This window comes from Leuresthes tenuis, unplaced genomic scaffold (genome assembly GCF_036924035.1).
Source record: "Leuresthes tenuis unplaced genomic scaffold, fLeuTen1.0.hap1 SCAF_1, whole genome shotgun sequence".
NCBI classification, from domain to species: Eukaryota; Metazoa; Chordata; class Actinopteri; order Atheriniformes; family Atherinopsidae; genus Leuresthes; species Leuresthes tenuis.
In genome coordinates this window covers 44,618,684-44,635,329 of record NW_027325355.1, presented here as the reverse complement: position 1 = coordinate 44,635,329, position 16,646 = coordinate 44,618,684, and the positions used below count along the sequence as shown (strand labels likewise).

Sequence of the window (16,646 nt, the reverse complement as noted above, 5' to 3'; positions counted from 1 at the left end):
TGGGCAAATCTTCTTCCCTCATGTGATCATTCTCTGCAGCTGAAACTGAGACTCTCAGATCACTTCGTGTCTGCCAACAAAGCAGCAGCAGCTGCTGAAGATGACCAACTTCCTCATGTGTCACAGGGTGATCAGACGTTGCAACAAAAGACATGCAGGTGGTCGAAAGAAGAGAAAAAGCTTAAAGCACCTGGTATTCCCAAGAGGTCTTCCATCCAAGTACTAACCAGGCCCAACCGTGCTTGGCTTCCGAGATCAGACGAGGTCGGGCATGTTCAACGTGGTGTGGCCGTAAGCAACAATGTCACTGACAAATGTGCATCATATAGGTACTGGAATCATACGGTTCCTCTATGCAACTAGATAATTGCAGAGAAAGGCTGATGTGTAGCTGGCATATCATCTTCTCTGATGTGATCATTCTCTGCAGCTGAAACTGAGACTCTCAGATCACTTCGTGTCTGCCAACAAAGCAGCAGCAGCTGAAGATGACCAACTTCCTCATGTGTCACAGGGTGATCAGATGTTGCAAAAAAAGACATGCAGGTGGTAGAGAGAAGAGAAAAAGCTTACAGCACCTGGTATTCCCAAGCAGTCTCCCACCCAAGTACTAACCAGGCACAATCCTGCTTGGCTTCCGAGATCAGACGAGGTCGGGCATATTATATTCAGGGTGGTGTGGCCGTAAGCGACAATCTCTGTGACAAATGTGCATTATATAGGTACTGGAATCATACGGTTCCTCTATGTAACCAGATAATTGCAGAGAAAGGCTTATGTGTAGTGGGCACATCTTCTTCCCTGACGTGATTATTCTCTGCAGCTGAAACTGAGACTCTCAGATCACTTCGTGTCTCCCAACAAAGCAGCAGAAGCTGAAGATGACCAACTTCCTCATGTGTCACAGGGTGATCAGACGTTGCAACAAAAGACATTCAGGTGGTCCAGAGAAGAGATAAAGCTTACAGCACCTGGTATTCCCAAGCAGTCTCCCACCCAAGTACTAACCAGGCCAACCGTGCTTGGCTTCCGAGATCAGACGAGGTCGGGCATGTTCAGGGTGGTGTGGCCGTAAGTAATAATCTCTGTGACAAATGTGCATTATATAGGTACTAGAATCATACGGTTCCTCTATGTAACCAGATAATTGCCAAGAAAGGCTGATGTGTAGTGGGCACATCTTCTTCCCTGATGTGATTATTCTCTGCAGCTGAAACTGAGACTCTCAGATCACTTTGTGTCTGCCAACAAAGCAGCAGCAGCTGAAGATGACCAACTTCCTCATGTGTCACAGGGTGATCAGACGTTGCAACAAAAGACATTCAGGTGGTCCAGAGAAGAGATAAAGCTTACAGCACCTGGTATTCCCAAGCAGTCTCCCACCCAAGTACTAACCAGGCCAACCGTGCTTGGCTTCCGAGATCAGACGAGGTCGGGCATGTTCAGGGTGGTGTGGCCGTAAGTAATAATCTCTGTGACAAATGTGCATTATATAGGTACTGGAATCATACGGTTCCTCTATGTAACCAGATAATTGCCAAGAAAGGCTGATGTGTAGTGGGCACATATTCTTCCCTGATGTGATTATTCTCTGCAGCTGAAACTGAGACTCTCAGATCACTTTGTGTCTGCCAACAAAGCAGCAGCAGCTGAAGATGACCAACTTCCTCATGTGTCACAGGGTGATCAGACGTTGCAACAAAAGACATGCAGGTGGTAGAGAGAAGAGAAAAAGCTTACAGCACCTGGTATTCCCAAGCAGTCTCCCACCCAAGTACTAACCAGGCACAATCCTGCTTGGCTTCCGAGATCAGACGAGGTCGGGCATATTATATTCAGGGTGGTGTGGCCGTAAGCGACAATCTCTGTGACAAATGTGCATTATATAGGTACTGGAATCATACGGTTCCTCTATGTAACCAGATAATTGCAGAGAAAGGCTTATGTGTAGTGGGCACATCTTCTTCGCTGACGTGATTATTCTCTGCAGCTGAAACTGAGACTCTCAGATCACTTCGTGTCTCCCAACAAAGCAGCAGAAGCTGAAGATTACCAACTTCCTCATGTGTCACAGGGTGATCAGACGTTGCAACAAAAGACATTCAGGTGGTCCAGAGAAGAGATAAAGCTTACAGCACCTGGTATTCCCAAGCAGTCTCCCACCCAAGTACTAACCAGGCCAACCGTGCTTGGCTTCCGAGATCAGACGAGGTCGGGCATGTTCAGGGTGGTGTGGCCGTAAGTAATAATCTCTGTGACAAATGTGCATTATATAGGTACTAGAATCATACGGTTCCTCTATGTAACCAGATAATTGCCAAGAAAGGCTGATGTGTAGTGGGCACATATTCTTCCCTGATGTGATTATTCTCTGCAGCTGAAACTGAGACTCTCAGATCACTTTGTGTCTGCCAACAAAGCAGCAGCAGCTGAAGATGACCAACTTCCTCATGTGTCACAGGGTGATCAGACGTTGCAACAAAAGACATTCAGGTGGTCCAGAGAAGAGATAAAGCTTACAGCACCTGGTATTCCCAAGCAGTCTCCCACCCAAGTACTAACCAGGCCAACCGTGCTTGGCTTCCGAGATCAGACGAGGTCGGGCATGTTCAGGGTGGTGTGGCCGTAAGTAATAATCTCTGTGACAAATGTGCATTATATAGGTACTGGAATCATACGGTTCCTCTATGTAACCAGATAATTGCCAAGAAAGGCTGATGTGTAGTGGGCACATATTCTTCCCTGATGTGATTATTCTCTGCAGCTGAAACTGAGACTCTCAGATCACTTTGTGTCTGCCAACAAAGCAGCAGCAGCTGAAGATGACCAACTTCCTCATGTGTCACAGGGTGATCAGACGTTGCAACAAAAGACATGCAGGTGGTACAGAGAAGAGAAAAAGCTTACAGCACCTCGTATTCCCAAGAGGTCTTCCATCCAAGTACAAACCAGGCCCAACTGTGCTTGGCTTCCGAGATCAGACTAGGTCGGGCATGTTCAGGGTTGTGTGGCCGTAAGCAACAATGTCTCTGACAAATGTGCATTATATAGGTACTGGAATCATACGGTTCCTCTATGCAACCAGATAATTGCCGAGAAAGGCTGATGTGTAGCGGGCATATCATCTTCTCTGATGTGATCATTCTCTGCAACTGAAACTGAGGCTCTCAGATCACTTCGTGTCAGCCAACAAAACAGCAGCAGCTGAAGATGACCAACTTCCTCATGTGTCACAGGGTGATCAGACGTTGCAACAAAAGACATGCAGGTGGTAGAGAGAAGAGAAAAAGCTTACAGCACCTGGTATTCCGAAGTGGTCTCCCATCCAAGTACTAACCAGGCCCAACCCTGCTTTTCTTCCAAGATCAGACGAGGTCAGGTATATTCAGGGTGGTGCGGCCGTAAGCAACAATATCGGTGACAAATGTGCATTATATAGGTACTGGAATCATACACTTCCTCTGTGTAACCAGATAATTGCCGAAAAAGGCTGACTTGTAGTTGGTTCATCTTCCTCCTTGATGTGATTATTCTCTTCAGCTGAAACTGAGACTCTCAGATCACCTCGTGTCTATCAACAAAGCAGCAGCAGCTGAAGATGACCAACTTCTTCACGTGTCACAGGGTGATCAGACGTTGCAACAAAAGACATGCAGGTGGTAGAGAGAAGAGAAAAAGCTTACAGCACCTGGTATTCCCAAGCTGTCTCCCATCCAAGTACTAACCAGGTACAACCTTCTTGGTGTCCGAGATCAGACGAGGTCGGGCTTATTCAGGGTGGTGTGGCCGTAAGCAACAATGTCTCTGACAAATGTGCATTATATAGGTACTGGAATCATACGGTTCCTCTATGCAACCAGATAATGGCCGAGAAAGGCTGATGTGTAGCGGGCAAATCATCTTCTCTGATGTGATCATTCTCTGCAACTGAAACTGAGACTCTCAGATCACTTTGTGTCAGCCAACAAAGCAGCAGCAGCTGAAGATGACCAACTTCCTCATGTGTCACAGGGTGATCAGACGTTGCAACAAAAGACATGCAGGTTGTAGAGAGAAGAGAAAATGCTTACAGCACCTGGTATTCCCAAGCAGTCTCCCATCCAAGTACTAAGCAGGTTCAACCCTGCTTGGCTTCCAAGATCAGACGAGGTCGGGTATGTTCAGGGTGGTGTGGCCGTAAGCAACAATGGGTCTGACAAAAGTGCATTATATAAGTACAGGAATCATACGGTTCCTCTATGTAACCAGATAATTGCTGAGAAAGGCTGATGTGTAGTCGGCACATCTTCTTCCCTGACGTGATTATTCTCTTCAGTTGAAACTGAGACTCTCAGATCACTTCGTGTCTTCCAACAAAGCAGCAGCAGCTGAAGATGGCCAACTTCCTCATGTGTCACAGGGTGATCAGACGTTGCAACAAAAGACATGCAGGTTGTAGAGAGAAGAGAAAACGCTTACAGCACCTGGTATTCCCAAGCAGTCTCCCATTAAAGTACTAACCAGGCCCAACCCTCCTTGGCTTCCGAGATCAGACGAGGTCGGGCTTATTCAGGGTGGTGTGGCCGTAAGGAACAATTTCTGTGACAAATGTGCATTATATAGGTACTGGAATCATACAATTCCTCTATGTAACCAGATAATTGCAGAGAAAGGCTGACTTGTTATGGGCACATCTTCTTCCCTGATGTGATTATTCTCTGCAGCTGAAACTGAGACTCTCAGATCACTTCGTGTCTGCCAACAAAGCAGCAGCAGCTGAAGATGACCAACTTCCTCATGTGTCACAGGGTGATCAGACGTTGCAACAAAAGACATGCAGGTGGTCGAGAGAAGACAAAAAGCTTACAGCTCCTGGTATTCCCAAGCGGTCTCCCATTTAAGTACTAACCAGGCCCAACCCTCCTTGGCTACCGAGATCAGACGAGGTCGGGCATGTTCAGGGTGGTGTGGCCGTAAGCAACAATGTCTGTGACAAATGTGCATTATATAGGTACTGGATTCATACGGTTCCTCTATGTAACCAGATAATTGCCGAGAAAGGCTGACTTGTAGTGGGCAAATCTTCTTCCCTCATGTGATCATTCTCTGCAGCTGAAACTGAGACTCTCAGATCACTTCGTGTCTGCCAACAAAGCAGCAGCAGCTGAAGATGACCACCTTCCTCATGTGTCACAGGGTGATCAGACGTTGCAACAAAAGACATGCAGGTGGTCGAGAGAAGAGAAAAAGCTTACAGCACCTGGTGTTCCCAAGCAGTCTACCATCCAAGTACTAACCACGCCCAACCCTCCTTGGCTTCCGAGATCAGACGAGGTCGGGTATGTTCAGGGTGGTGTGGCCGTAAGCAACAATGTCTCTGACAAATGTGCATTATATAGGTACTGGAATCATACGGTTCCTCTATGCAACCAGATCATTTCCGAGAAAGGCTGATGTGTAGTGGGCACATCTTCTTCCCTGACGTGATTATTCTCTGCAGCTGAAACTGAGACTCTCAGATCACTTTGTGTCTGCCAACACAGCAGCAGCAGCTGAAGATGACCAACTTCCTCATGTGTCACAGGGTGATCAGACGTTGCAACAAAAGACATGCAGGTGGTAGAGAGAAGAGAAAAAGCTTACAGCACCTGGTATTCCCAGACAGTCTACCATCCAAGTACTAACCAGGCCCAAACCTGCTTGGCTTCCGAGATCAGACGTGGTCGGGCATATTCAGGGTGGTGTGGCCGTAAGCAACCATAACTGTGAAAAATGTGCATTATATAGGTACTGGAATCATACAGTTCCTCTATGTAACCAGATAATTGCCGAGAAAAGCTGATAAGTAGTGGGCACATCTTCTTCCCTGACGTGATTATTCTCTCGAGCTGAAACTGAGACTCTCAGATCACTTTGTGTCTGCCAACAAAGCAGCAGAAGCTGAAGATGACCAACTTCCTCATGTGTCACAGGGTGATCAGACGTTGCAACAAAAGACATGCAGGTGGTACAGAGAAGAGAAAAAGCTTACAGCACCTCGTATTCCCAAGAGGTCTTCCATCCAAGTACAAACCAGGCCCAACTGTGCTTGGCTTCCGAGATCAGACTAGGTCGGGCATGTTCAGGGTTGTGTGGCCGTAAGCAACAATGTCTCTGACAAATGTGCATTATATAGGTACTGGAATCATACGGTTCCTCTATGCAACCAGATAATTGCCGAGAAAGGCTGATGTGTAGCGGGCATATCATCTTCTCTGATGTGATCATTCTCTGCAACTGAAACTGAGGCTCTCAGATCACTTCGTGTCAGCCAACAAAACAGCAGCAGCTGAAGATGACCAACTTCCTCATGTGTCACAGGGTGATCAGACGTTGCAACAAAAGACATGCAGGTGGTAGAGAGAAGAGAAAAAGCTTACAGCACCTGGTATTCCGAAGTGGTCTCCCATCCAAGTACTAACCAGGCCCAACCCTGCTTTTCTTCCAAGATCAGACGAGGTCAGGTATATTCAGGGTGGTGCGGCCGTAAGCAACAATATCGGTGACAAATGTGCATTATATAGGTACTGGAATCATACACTTCCTCTGTGTAACCAGATAATTGCCGAAAAAGGCTGACTTGTAGTTGGTTCATCTTCCTCCTTGATGTGATTATTCTCTTCAGCTGAAACTGAGACTCTCAGATCACCTCGTGTCTATCAACAAAGCAGCAGCAGCTGAAGATGACCAACTTCTTCACGTGTCACAGGGTGATCAGACGTTGCAACAAAAGACATGCAGGTGGTAGAGAGAAGAGAAAAAGCTTACAGCACCTGGTATTCCCAAGCTGTCTCCCATCCAAGTACTAACCAGGTACAACCTTCTTGGTGTCCGAGATCAGACGAGGTCGTGCTTATTCAGGGTGGTGTGGCCGTAAGCAACAATGTCTCTGACAAATGTGCATTATATAGGTACTGGAATCATACGGTTCCTCTATGCAACCAGATAATGGCCGAGAAAGGCTGATGTGTAGCGGGCAAATCATCTTCTCTGATGTGATCATTCTCTGCAACTGAAACTGAGACTCTCAGATCACTTTGTGTCAGCCAACAAAGCAGCAGCAGCTGCTGAAGATGACCAACTTCCTCATGTGTCACAGGGTGATCAGACGTTGCAACAAAAGACATGCAGGTGGTCGAAAGAAGAGAAAAAGCTTACAGCACCTGGTATTCCCAAGAGGTCTTCCATCCAAGTACTAACCAGGCCCAACCGTGCTTGGCTTCCGAGATCAGACGAGGTCGGGCATGTTCAACGTGGTGTGGCCGTAAGCAACAATGTCACTGACAAATGTGCATCATATAGGTACTGGAATCATACGGTTCCTCTATGCAACTAGATAATTGCAGAGAAAGGCTGATGTGTAACGGGCATATCATCTTCTCTGATGTGATCATTCTCTGCAGCTGAAACTGAGACTCTCAGATCACTTCGTGTCTGCCAACAAAGCAGCAGCTGAAGATGACCACCTTCCTCATGTGTCACAGGGTGATCAGACGTTGCAACAAAAGGTGGTAGAGAGAAGAGAAAAAGCTTAAAGCACCTGGTATTCCCAGGCAGTCTACCATCCAAGTACTAGTAGTAGTAAAAATAAAAAGGATGGAAAACATTCAAGAAAAGTGCAAATGAAGCAAGGTTTTTTGGTATAACTATCATGTATTATTCATTTGAACTTTTTTAGAACTTTGAACATTTACAAAACATAAGTAAGATCTCAATCTCAGCTCGGCTGCTGACTACTTGGTCCTGGGGCCTGCTGCTGTCTAGCTCTGGTTCATTCCCGTTTAGGAGATAGCTGATGATTAATGTCATCCTCTTCTAAAAGTCACTGTCAGACTCTGAATTTGATCTTCATATTCTGAAACCTCTTTCTTGACCAAAATCAATTTCAAGGCCTTGTGTGCGATGAATCTTTTGGTTGTTGCGGAGAATCGGTTGTATTAGTAGTTATCACTGGGAAAGCTATATTTATTGCCCCCCCCCCCCCAAAAAAAAAGAGGAGGGGAAAAAAGAGGGAAAATGAAAAATGTGCAGGAATATGATTACAGGTGCAAGTGCTTGAATGTCGGTTTGACACATGCACACGTGTATAATTACAACAAACAGTTTGAAAGTAGTGTTTCTTTTACAGATCACCAAGAAGCTGGCTGGCGCTATTGGGGACAGTGCTGCATGGATGATAAACATCGGCAACGAGTTTGGCCAGGTTCTGAACTCTGTTCTGACAACGGGTGAAGGTGCAGGGTTGGAAGAGTTGTGCCATGGCATCGTCACTCGATACAAGAATGCGGGCCAAGCTGAACCTGAGGTCATCTATGTTGACCGGGACTGCTGCAGCCAGTCAGGTGGGTAAAAATGATAAAATTCTTTATCAAATATACGTTTGAAAAACTGTGTGCCACACACACACACACTGTTACCACTCCACTTGTGGGAGGAGTGGTACTGGCAATTGGGCAGCGGCTGACTTTGTTTTTCACAGGTGTGTCTTCAGTGGTCAAACTCTTCCACCCATGGAGGTCTGCAGTGCGCTTGGACAGCTTCCATTTCATGCGACGTTTTAACTGCGGCGTTAAGTTTACGTTAAGTGTCTGTCTGTCTGTCTGTCTGTTCGCAGATGATTGCTCGTCTGTTACTGTGTGATTATTGTTACAATGTTAATAAAGTTTGATAATTTTACTTGAACCAAGAACAGCCTTCACATTTTTATTTAATTTCCCTTTGCAAAACAGGACGACAGTGAGTGTGAGTGACATCCATTTAATGCAATTGTCAAAAGTGAAGCCAGAATTACTTGGAGAATTATTTTACATTTATCAACAAAACCCAACACTCTTTGTCTCAACCAAAGATTTTTTAAAAATACTTTCTTTGCTCAATTTGGAATTTGTTTCATTCACTTGTGTTGCACAAATAGTGATACAGATAGATAGCTAGTCTCTCAAATAATTGAGTGTACCAAAAAAAGAGGGGAAAAATGATGGGAGGCTTATTTACATTTACAGTTATACACATGTTGTGTGCTCCCCCCTACAGTAGGCTTTAGTAAAGTCCAAAGCACTGTGGTATGTTGGGGTGTTGCCACAATACAGGTTCGAATCCCACAAGAAACATGAAAATTAAACAGATGATAAACCTTGCAATAAGTGCAGAGGTGTGTGTAAACAATGTTGAGAAGATAAGAGAATAGAGAAAAGTGGATAAAGTGTACGTTTTTTCTCCTTTTCTTTTTCTCTCCCCCCCCCCCTCCTTCCTCTTTTTTTCCTTTTCCCCCCTTTCGGGCAGTCCCTTTTGCCCCTTTTTTGGCCGAAAGGTTAGCACTCTGGACTTTGAATCCAGTGATCCGAGTTCAAATCTCGGTGGAACCTACAGGTGTGCTGTCATGTTTGTGTTCTGGAAAGAAAATGAGTGGATGAGGTTAGTCAGTTGTCAAGTCACACCAGAGTGTGTGATTGACCAATTCCAAAGAGAGGGCTTAAATTGTTTAATGTTGAAAAAGTGAAACATTCAGCTGAGAGGGTCTGTGCTATTTGCCTTCTCACCTCCGGGTGTCACTAATTGAATCTATTTGATTTCTTCTTCCATATTAATTTGCAATGCATATATTTTTCCATGCTCTCCGTTTGGAATTTGGACACAGAAGCCAAAGGAGAAGGAAACAGGAAAAACAATCCCATGGTAACAATCAGCGACAAGGAGAACTACTCAAAAGCCTACATAATTAACCCGGTGCCCAACCATGGGCCAACCAATCATCCAATCAAGGAGCGGCAATTTCTGCCGGCCGGGATCTGAGCGCCAACTCCATGCGGTGCGCACAAGTTGGTACTGATTTAGGAAAAAGAGGATTGTACAATTTTACTCCTTGGTATGGATACTCTTTCAAAAAAGTCCAAAAAATAAAATATGTGGTTGACAAAACTGTGTGACTCAGTCCTTCAACACAAAAGGCAGGCAAAGGAAAATCAGCTGTCCTCTCTATCTAATCATAGGAGGATGGCCTGACTACGATCAGGGACCTGAGCAGCAAAGAATAGATAGACATGATAAATAGTTATATATATATATATATACATATATATATGTACATACTAGTCTCCAATACTACTATGATAAAAAGAGATCCAATGTACAGGTCTAAGTTGTACAGGAATGTGTTGTAGAAATTTGTTCTATATTTTTGTTGTAAATCCACAACAGGTTTCATCATCTGCTAATCCTGAAGGAGACACTAGTTGTAAAGGAATTTATTAATACATAAAAATGCTTATATTATAAGACTGAAACATCCTTGAACAGCAGATCACTGTAAAGACATACATATAATATTGTGATTATGTCAGTGGGTCAACAATTTTGTAAAGGCAACTTTACATAAAAAAATTTAAAATCTTGTAAAAATATAACAATGTAAACATAAAAACAGCAACCTCAAAACAAAACATAGCATGTTACCTGGATGGAAAACCATGCGTCTCTACAGCCTGAAGGAAGAAATCTTGGGCTGTTGATGACTTGTTGTTATTGGTAGCATGTCGGTACATGATCTTTGTGAGCATTTGGAAAACATAAAAACCACAGAAACACATTAAACATTAACTACAATAATATAAGAATAATAAATGAATGAAATATTGTTCCATGTGTAATGTTAGACTTAAAGCTATACTTACCTTTCTGGCATGTAGCACGGCACTTATTAAAAATTTAAACATGAAAAACTCCCCCTCCCTCCAAAGTCTCACCCTCTTCCCCCTGCCTGACCTGTGACGCTCCCTTCCTCCCTGACGTGTGAGGTGAGAAAGTGATGGTGCGTTCCATCTCCCCCGGATGTCGGAGCGGAGAATGTTGTCAAGTTATCAGCGGTCCAGTTACCACGTCCATCAAGGCTATTCTTGTGCTTGCCGTGTCCGAATATAAACAACTTGTGATCTACAACGGCCTGCGTTGTAGTTCGCGTGTAATTTCAACACCTGGTGGCTTGCTTTTCCATTTTAGTGCGCCATAAGCTTATTAGGAGCATTTTAAGCTTACAAAAGAAAAGTATAGCTTTAAATAAATTAAGTTGAATATTATATCACACACTATAATCTCCATGGGGACACTGACCTTTCTTGAAGAGACATCTATTCCAAACATTACCACACCATATCTGTTCAATAAAAATGTATCAATTGTTTAACGCAGCTACATCGTGGTCCATTACACCAGATTCCAGAACTCTGCAGAATGTATGCCATAGACCATTTTTTAAATCAATATATAAATATATAATGTCCATGTGATGTCCTTTGCTGTCAGCTTACCTGATCAACTTGTGGTTGGTATCTATATGTACGAGTGACAGAGGAGCTGCGACATTGTAGGTCCTTCTCACAACACATCCGAGGCTTGTCATTCTCTGTAGTATTCCTACCCTATCAACCCGGTGCATCGAATCCCACACTCTGTCCACTGAACTCTGTGGCCTAAAGCCCTAAGACGACCTTTTACCATTCTGTGACCTGTAGGAAAAGAAGTGAAAACCACTTTTATTTAAGATATATTGATTGATAATCATGTAAACAAACAATTTAGGCATTTAACTTTTTCTCAGGTATACATGCTATGATGACCGTTGCTATGATAATGTCCAGGACTCTCCACTAAGGCACAGAAAATTTAAAAAATAATATTGATAGCCTTTAGGCTATAAAAATAGCAGTCATTAAAGTAGCCGGCCCTCAGCTAGACTTAGTTGTGGAGCCTATATGGCCGGCAATTTCAAATGTTACTTTTATGGCACAAATCTTTTTATAATGCTATGGACAAGTGCATGATATAATTCAAATAAAAACTTTCTGTAAAAAGCACCAACCCAAATTCTGGGAGTCTTGCTTGATGGCAGAGACCAAGCTGTCAAGTTCATCATCTGTCATTTTACTGTAGCCTTCCCTTTTTGAGAGGCCCCACTGTCGCATTCTGCGTTTCAGTGTTCTCACTGATACACCAGCAGTGTGGAAATACAGGGGGCAGAGAGGTCAATTTCAATCAAATGCTGGACGTGGTCTTTGGAAAAAAACATATGCTGGCTTGTTCACAGATACGAGACTTGTGTTCTTTTCACTGATTTTTACTGTGGTCTTCATCGTCGGCTTTCACCACAAGTACACCGTAGAACTGATAAAACACAAATGATGTACAAATATTACATTACACATGCCTCAACTAAAAGAAAATATATTATTTACAAACACAAACTTACATACCACTTTGGCCTGCAAGTGGACAAACCGGTAAACTTAAAACCGCTTATGGTCTTCGTTGATTGCTTTCTTTATTGGATCCATATCAATGATACCAGTTTACCGGACCGCTTTTTTAAACCGGAAGTGACATCACCGTCACCTTAAACTAAACTTATCAAGTTTTAACTTTTAACTTTTACCTAACACCAAATGTTATTAACTATATCCTTTAAACATTGCTAAATATTAAATATATACATCAAAACACTTAAAACAAACGTGTTATACGGACATTCTCTATGGCCATAAAATCATAGCTGCATCTAGTGGCGAAACATAAATATAACTGCCGTTACATTGCCTGTTTGACAGTTTAAAGCGGCTGCACGTGCACTTTTTCTATCTGGCCTCAGTACATTTCTGAAATGTATTCATTTGTGTTTGGAAAACATTGGAAACTTTATTTCTGAGTCCACATCAGTGGGTTCTGGTTGTTAGCACATAGATGAGGAGACAGTTCAAGTAGTTTAAATTTTTAATAAGTGCCGTGCTACATGCCAGAAAGGTAAGTATAGCTTTAAGTCTAACATTACACATGGAACAATATTTCATTCATTTATTATTCTTATATTATTGTAGTTAATGTTTAATGTGTTTCTGTGGTTTTTATGTTTTCCAAATGCTCACAAAGATCATGTACCGACATGCTACCAATAACAACAAGGCATCAACAGCCCAAGATTTCTTCCTTCAGGCTGTAGAGACGCATGGTTTTCCATCCAGGTAACATGCTATGTTTTGTTTTGAGGTTGCTGTTTTTATGTTTACATTGTTATATTTTTACAAGATTTTAAATTTTTTTATGTAAAGTTGCCTTTACAAAATTGTTGACCCACTGACATAATCACAATATTATATGTATGTCTTTACAGTGATCTGCTGTTCAAGAATGTTTCAGTCTTATAATATAAGCATTTTTATGTATTAATAAATTCCTTTACAACTAGTGTCTCCTTCAGGATTAGCAGATGATGAAACCTGTTGTGGATTTACAACAAAAATATAGAACAAATTTCTACAACACATTCCTGTACAACTTAGACCTGTACATTGGATCTCTTTTTATCATAGTAGTATTGGAGACTAGTATGTACATATATATATGTATATATATATATATATAACTATTTATCATGTCTATCTATTCTTTGCTGCTCAGGTCCCTGATCGTAGTCAGGCCATCCTCCTATGATTAGATAGAGAGGACAGCTGATTTTCCTTTGCCTGCCTTTTGTGTTGAAGGACTGAGTCACACAGTTTTGTCAACCACATATTTTATTTTTTGGACTTTTTTGAAAGAGTATCCATACCAAGGAGTAAAATTGTACAATCCTCTTTTTCCTAAATCAGTACCAACTTGTGCGCACCGCATGGAGTTGGCGCTCAGATCCCGGCCGGCAGAAATTGCCGCTCCTTGATTGGATGATTGGTTGGCCCATGGTTGGGCACCGGGTTAATTATGTAGGCTTTTGAGTAGTTCTCCTTGTCGCTGATTGTTACCATGGGATTGTTTTTCCTGTTTCCTTCTCCTTTGGCTTCTGTGTCCAAATTCCAAACGGAGAGCATGGAAAAATATATGCATTGCAAATTAATATGGAAGAAGAAATCAAATAGATTCAATTAGAGACACCCGGAGGTGAGAAGGCAAATAGCACAGACCCTCTCAGCTGAATGTTTCACTTTTTCAACATTAAACAATTTAAGCCCTCTCTTTGGAATTGGTCAATCACACACTCTGGTGTGACTTGACAACTGACTAACCTCATCCACTCATTTTCTTTCCAGAACACAAACATGACAGCACACCTGTAGGTTCCACCGAGATTTGAACTCGGATCACTGGATTCAAAGTCCAGAGTGCTGACCTTTCGGCCAAAAAAGGGGCAAAAGGGACTGCCCGAAAGGGGGGAAAAGGAAAAAAAGAGGAAGGGGGGGGGGAGAAAAGGAGAAAAAACGTACACTATATCCACTTTTCTCTATTCTCTTATCTTCTCAACATTGTTTACACACACCTCTGCACTTATTGCAAGGTTTATCATCTGTTTAATTTTCATGTTTCTTGTGGGATTCGAACCTGTATTGTGGCAACACCCCAACATACCACAGTGCTTTGGACTTTACTAAAGCCTACTGTAGGGGGCAGCACACAAAATGTGTATAACTGTAAATGTAAATAAGTCTCCCATCATTTTTCCCCTCTTTTTTTGGTACACTCAATTATTTGAGAGACTAGCTATCTATCTGTATCACTATTTGTGCAACACAAGTGAATGAAACAAATTCCAAATTGAGCAAAGAAAGTATTTTTAAAAAATCTTTGGTTGAGACAAAGAGTGTTGGGTTTTGTTAATAAATGTAAAATAATTCTCCAAGTAATTCTGGCTTCACTTTTGACAATTGCATTAAATGGATGTCACTCACACTCACTGTCGTCCTGTTTTGCAAAGGGAAATTAAATAAAAATGTGAAGGCTGTTCTTGGTTCAAGTAAAATTATCAAACTTTATTAACATTGTAACAATAATCACACAGTAACAGACGAGCAATCATCTGCGAACAGACAGACAGACAGACAGACACTTAACGTAAACTTAACGCCGCAGTTAAAACGTCGCACCTATCGTACCTATATAATGCACATTTGTCACAGTTATTGTTGCTTACGGCCACACCACCCTGAATAAGTCTGATCTCGGAAGCCAAGCAGGGTTGGGCCTTGTTAGTATTTGGATGGGAGACTGCTTGGGAATACCAGGTGCTGTAGGTTTTTTCTTTTCTCTCTACAACCTGCATGTCTTTTGTTGCAACGTCTGATCACCCTGTGACACATGAGGAAGTTGGTCATCTTCAGCTGCTGCTGCTTTATTGGCAGACACGAAGTGATCTGAGAGTCTCATTTTCAGCTGGAGAAAATTATCACGTCAGGGAACAAGATGTGCCCACTACATATCAGCCTTTCTCGGCAATTATCTGGTTACATAGAGGAACCATATGATTCCATTGCCTATATAATGCACATTTGTCACAGAGATTGTTGCTTACGGCCAAACCACCCTGAATATGTCTGACCTCGTCTGATCTCAGAAGCCAAGGAGGTTTGGGCGTGGTTAGTACTTTGATGAGAGACCGCTTGGGAATACCAGGTGATGTAAGCTTTTTCTCTTCTCTCTACCACCTGCATGTCTTTTGTTGCAACGTCTGATCACCCTGTGACACGTGAAGAAGTTCGTCATCTTCAGCTGCTGCTGCTTTTTTGGCAGACACGAAGTGATCTGAGAGTCTCAGTTTCAGCTGTAGAGAATAATCACATCAGGGAAGAAGATGTGCCCACTACAAGTTAGCCTTTCTTGGCAATTATCTGGTTGCATAGAGGAACCGTATGATTCCAGTACCTATATAATGCACATTTGTCACAGACATTGTTACTTACGGCCACACCACCCTGAATATGCCCAACCTCGTGTGATCTCGGAACCCAAGCAGGGTTGGGCCTGGTTAGTACTTCGATGGGAGACCTCTTGGGAATACCAGGTGCTGTAAGCTTCTTCTCTTCTGTCTACCACCTCCATGTCTTTTGTTGCAACGTCTGATCATCCTGTGACACATGAGGAAGTTGGTCATCTTCAGCAGCTGCTGCTTCTTTGTTGGCAGACACGAAGTGATCTGAGAGTCTCAGTTTCAGCTGCAGAAAATAATCACATGGGGGAAGAAGATGTGCCCGCTACACATCAGCCTTTCTCTGCAATTAACTGGTTGCATAGAGGAACCGTATGATTCCAGTACCTATATAATGGACATTTGTCAGAGATATTGTTGCTTACGGCCACACCACCCTGAATAAGCCCGACCTCGTCTGATCTCGGAAGCAGAGCAGGTTTGGGCCTGGTTAGTACTTGGATGGGAGACCGCTTGGGATTATCAGGTGATGTAAGCTTTTTCTCTTCTCTCTACCACCTGCTTGTCTTTTGTTGCAACGTCTGATCACCCTGTGACACATGAGGAAGGTGGTCATCTTCAGCTGCTGCTGCTTTGTTGGCAGACACGAAGTGATCTGAGAGTCTCATTTTCAGCTGGAGAAAATTATCACGTCAGGGAACAAGATGTGCCCACTACATATCAGCCTTTCTCGGCAATTATCTTGTTACATAGAGGAACCATATGATTCCATTGCCTATATAATGCACATTTGTCACAGAGATTGTTGCTTACGGCCAAACCACCCTGAATATGTCTGACCTCGTCTGCTCTCAGAAGCCAAGGTGGGTTGGGCCTGGTTAGTACTTGGATGGAAGACCTCTTGGGAATACCAGGTGCTGTAAGCTTTTTCTCTTCTCTCAACCACCTG

At 43.0% G+C, this 16,646-nt stretch overlaps 21 pseudogenes; 4 read left to right on the top strand and 17 right to left on the bottom strand.

Annotated features, from left to right (window-relative positions):
* Positions 1–178: 178 nt before the first annotated feature.
* LOC140269778 (5S ribosomal RNA) lies at positions 179–297 on the bottom strand (annotated as a pseudogene).
* Positions 298–566: 269 nt separating this feature from the next.
* On the bottom strand, positions 567–690 carry LOC140289833 (5S ribosomal RNA; annotated as a pseudogene).
* A 269-nt stretch (positions 691–959) lies between these two features.
* Positions 960–1,077, bottom strand: LOC140290216 (5S ribosomal RNA; annotated as a pseudogene).
* Positions 1,078–1,346: 269 nt separating this feature from the next.
* Positions 1,347–1,464, bottom strand: LOC140290215 (5S ribosomal RNA; annotated as a pseudogene).
* Positions 1,465–1,733: 269 nt separating this feature from the next.
* Positions 1,734–1,857, bottom strand: LOC140289832 (5S ribosomal RNA; annotated as a pseudogene).
* A 269-nt stretch (positions 1,858–2,126) lies between these two features.
* LOC140290212 (5S ribosomal RNA) lies at positions 2,127–2,244 on the bottom strand (annotated as a pseudogene).
* Positions 2,245–2,513: 269 nt separating this feature from the next.
* LOC140290211 (5S ribosomal RNA) lies at positions 2,514–2,631 on the bottom strand (annotated as a pseudogene).
* Positions 2,632–2,900: 269 nt separating this feature from the next.
* On the bottom strand, positions 2,901–3,019 carry LOC140296530 (5S ribosomal RNA; annotated as a pseudogene).
* A 269-nt stretch (positions 3,020–3,288) lies between these two features.
* Positions 3,289–3,407, bottom strand: LOC140300389 (5S ribosomal RNA; annotated as a pseudogene).
* A 656-nt stretch (positions 3,408–4,063) lies between these two features.
* On the bottom strand, positions 4,064–4,182 carry LOC140280092 (5S ribosomal RNA; annotated as a pseudogene).
* A 269-nt stretch (positions 4,183–4,451) lies between these two features.
* Positions 4,452–4,570, bottom strand: LOC140288624 (5S ribosomal RNA; annotated as a pseudogene).
* A 269-nt stretch (positions 4,571–4,839) lies between these two features.
* LOC140306400 (5S ribosomal RNA) lies at positions 4,840–4,958 on the bottom strand (annotated as a pseudogene).
* A 269-nt stretch (positions 4,959–5,227) lies between these two features.
* Positions 5,228–5,346, bottom strand: LOC140270167 (5S ribosomal RNA; annotated as a pseudogene).
* Positions 5,347–5,615: 269 nt separating this feature from the next.
* LOC140302274 (5S ribosomal RNA) lies at positions 5,616–5,734 on the bottom strand (annotated as a pseudogene).
* Positions 5,735–6,003: 269 nt separating this feature from the next.
* Positions 6,004–6,122, bottom strand: LOC140296528 (5S ribosomal RNA; annotated as a pseudogene).
* Positions 6,123–6,391: 269 nt separating this feature from the next.
* Positions 6,392–6,510, bottom strand: LOC140300388 (5S ribosomal RNA; annotated as a pseudogene).
* Positions 6,511–7,169: 659 nt separating this feature from the next.
* Positions 7,170–7,288, bottom strand: LOC140299620 (5S ribosomal RNA; annotated as a pseudogene).
* An 8,049-nt stretch (positions 7,289–15,337) lies between these two features.
* Positions 15,338–15,456, top strand: LOC140296788 (5S ribosomal RNA; annotated as a pseudogene).
* A 269-nt stretch (positions 15,457–15,725) lies between these two features.
* LOC140316046 (5S ribosomal RNA) lies at positions 15,726–15,844 on the top strand (annotated as a pseudogene).
* Positions 15,845–16,116: 272 nt separating this feature from the next.
* LOC140294198 (5S ribosomal RNA) lies at positions 16,117–16,235 on the top strand (annotated as a pseudogene).
* A 269-nt stretch (positions 16,236–16,504) lies between these two features.
* Positions 16,505–16,623, top strand: LOC140273261 (5S ribosomal RNA; annotated as a pseudogene).
* Positions 16,624–16,646: the final 23 nt, after the last annotated feature.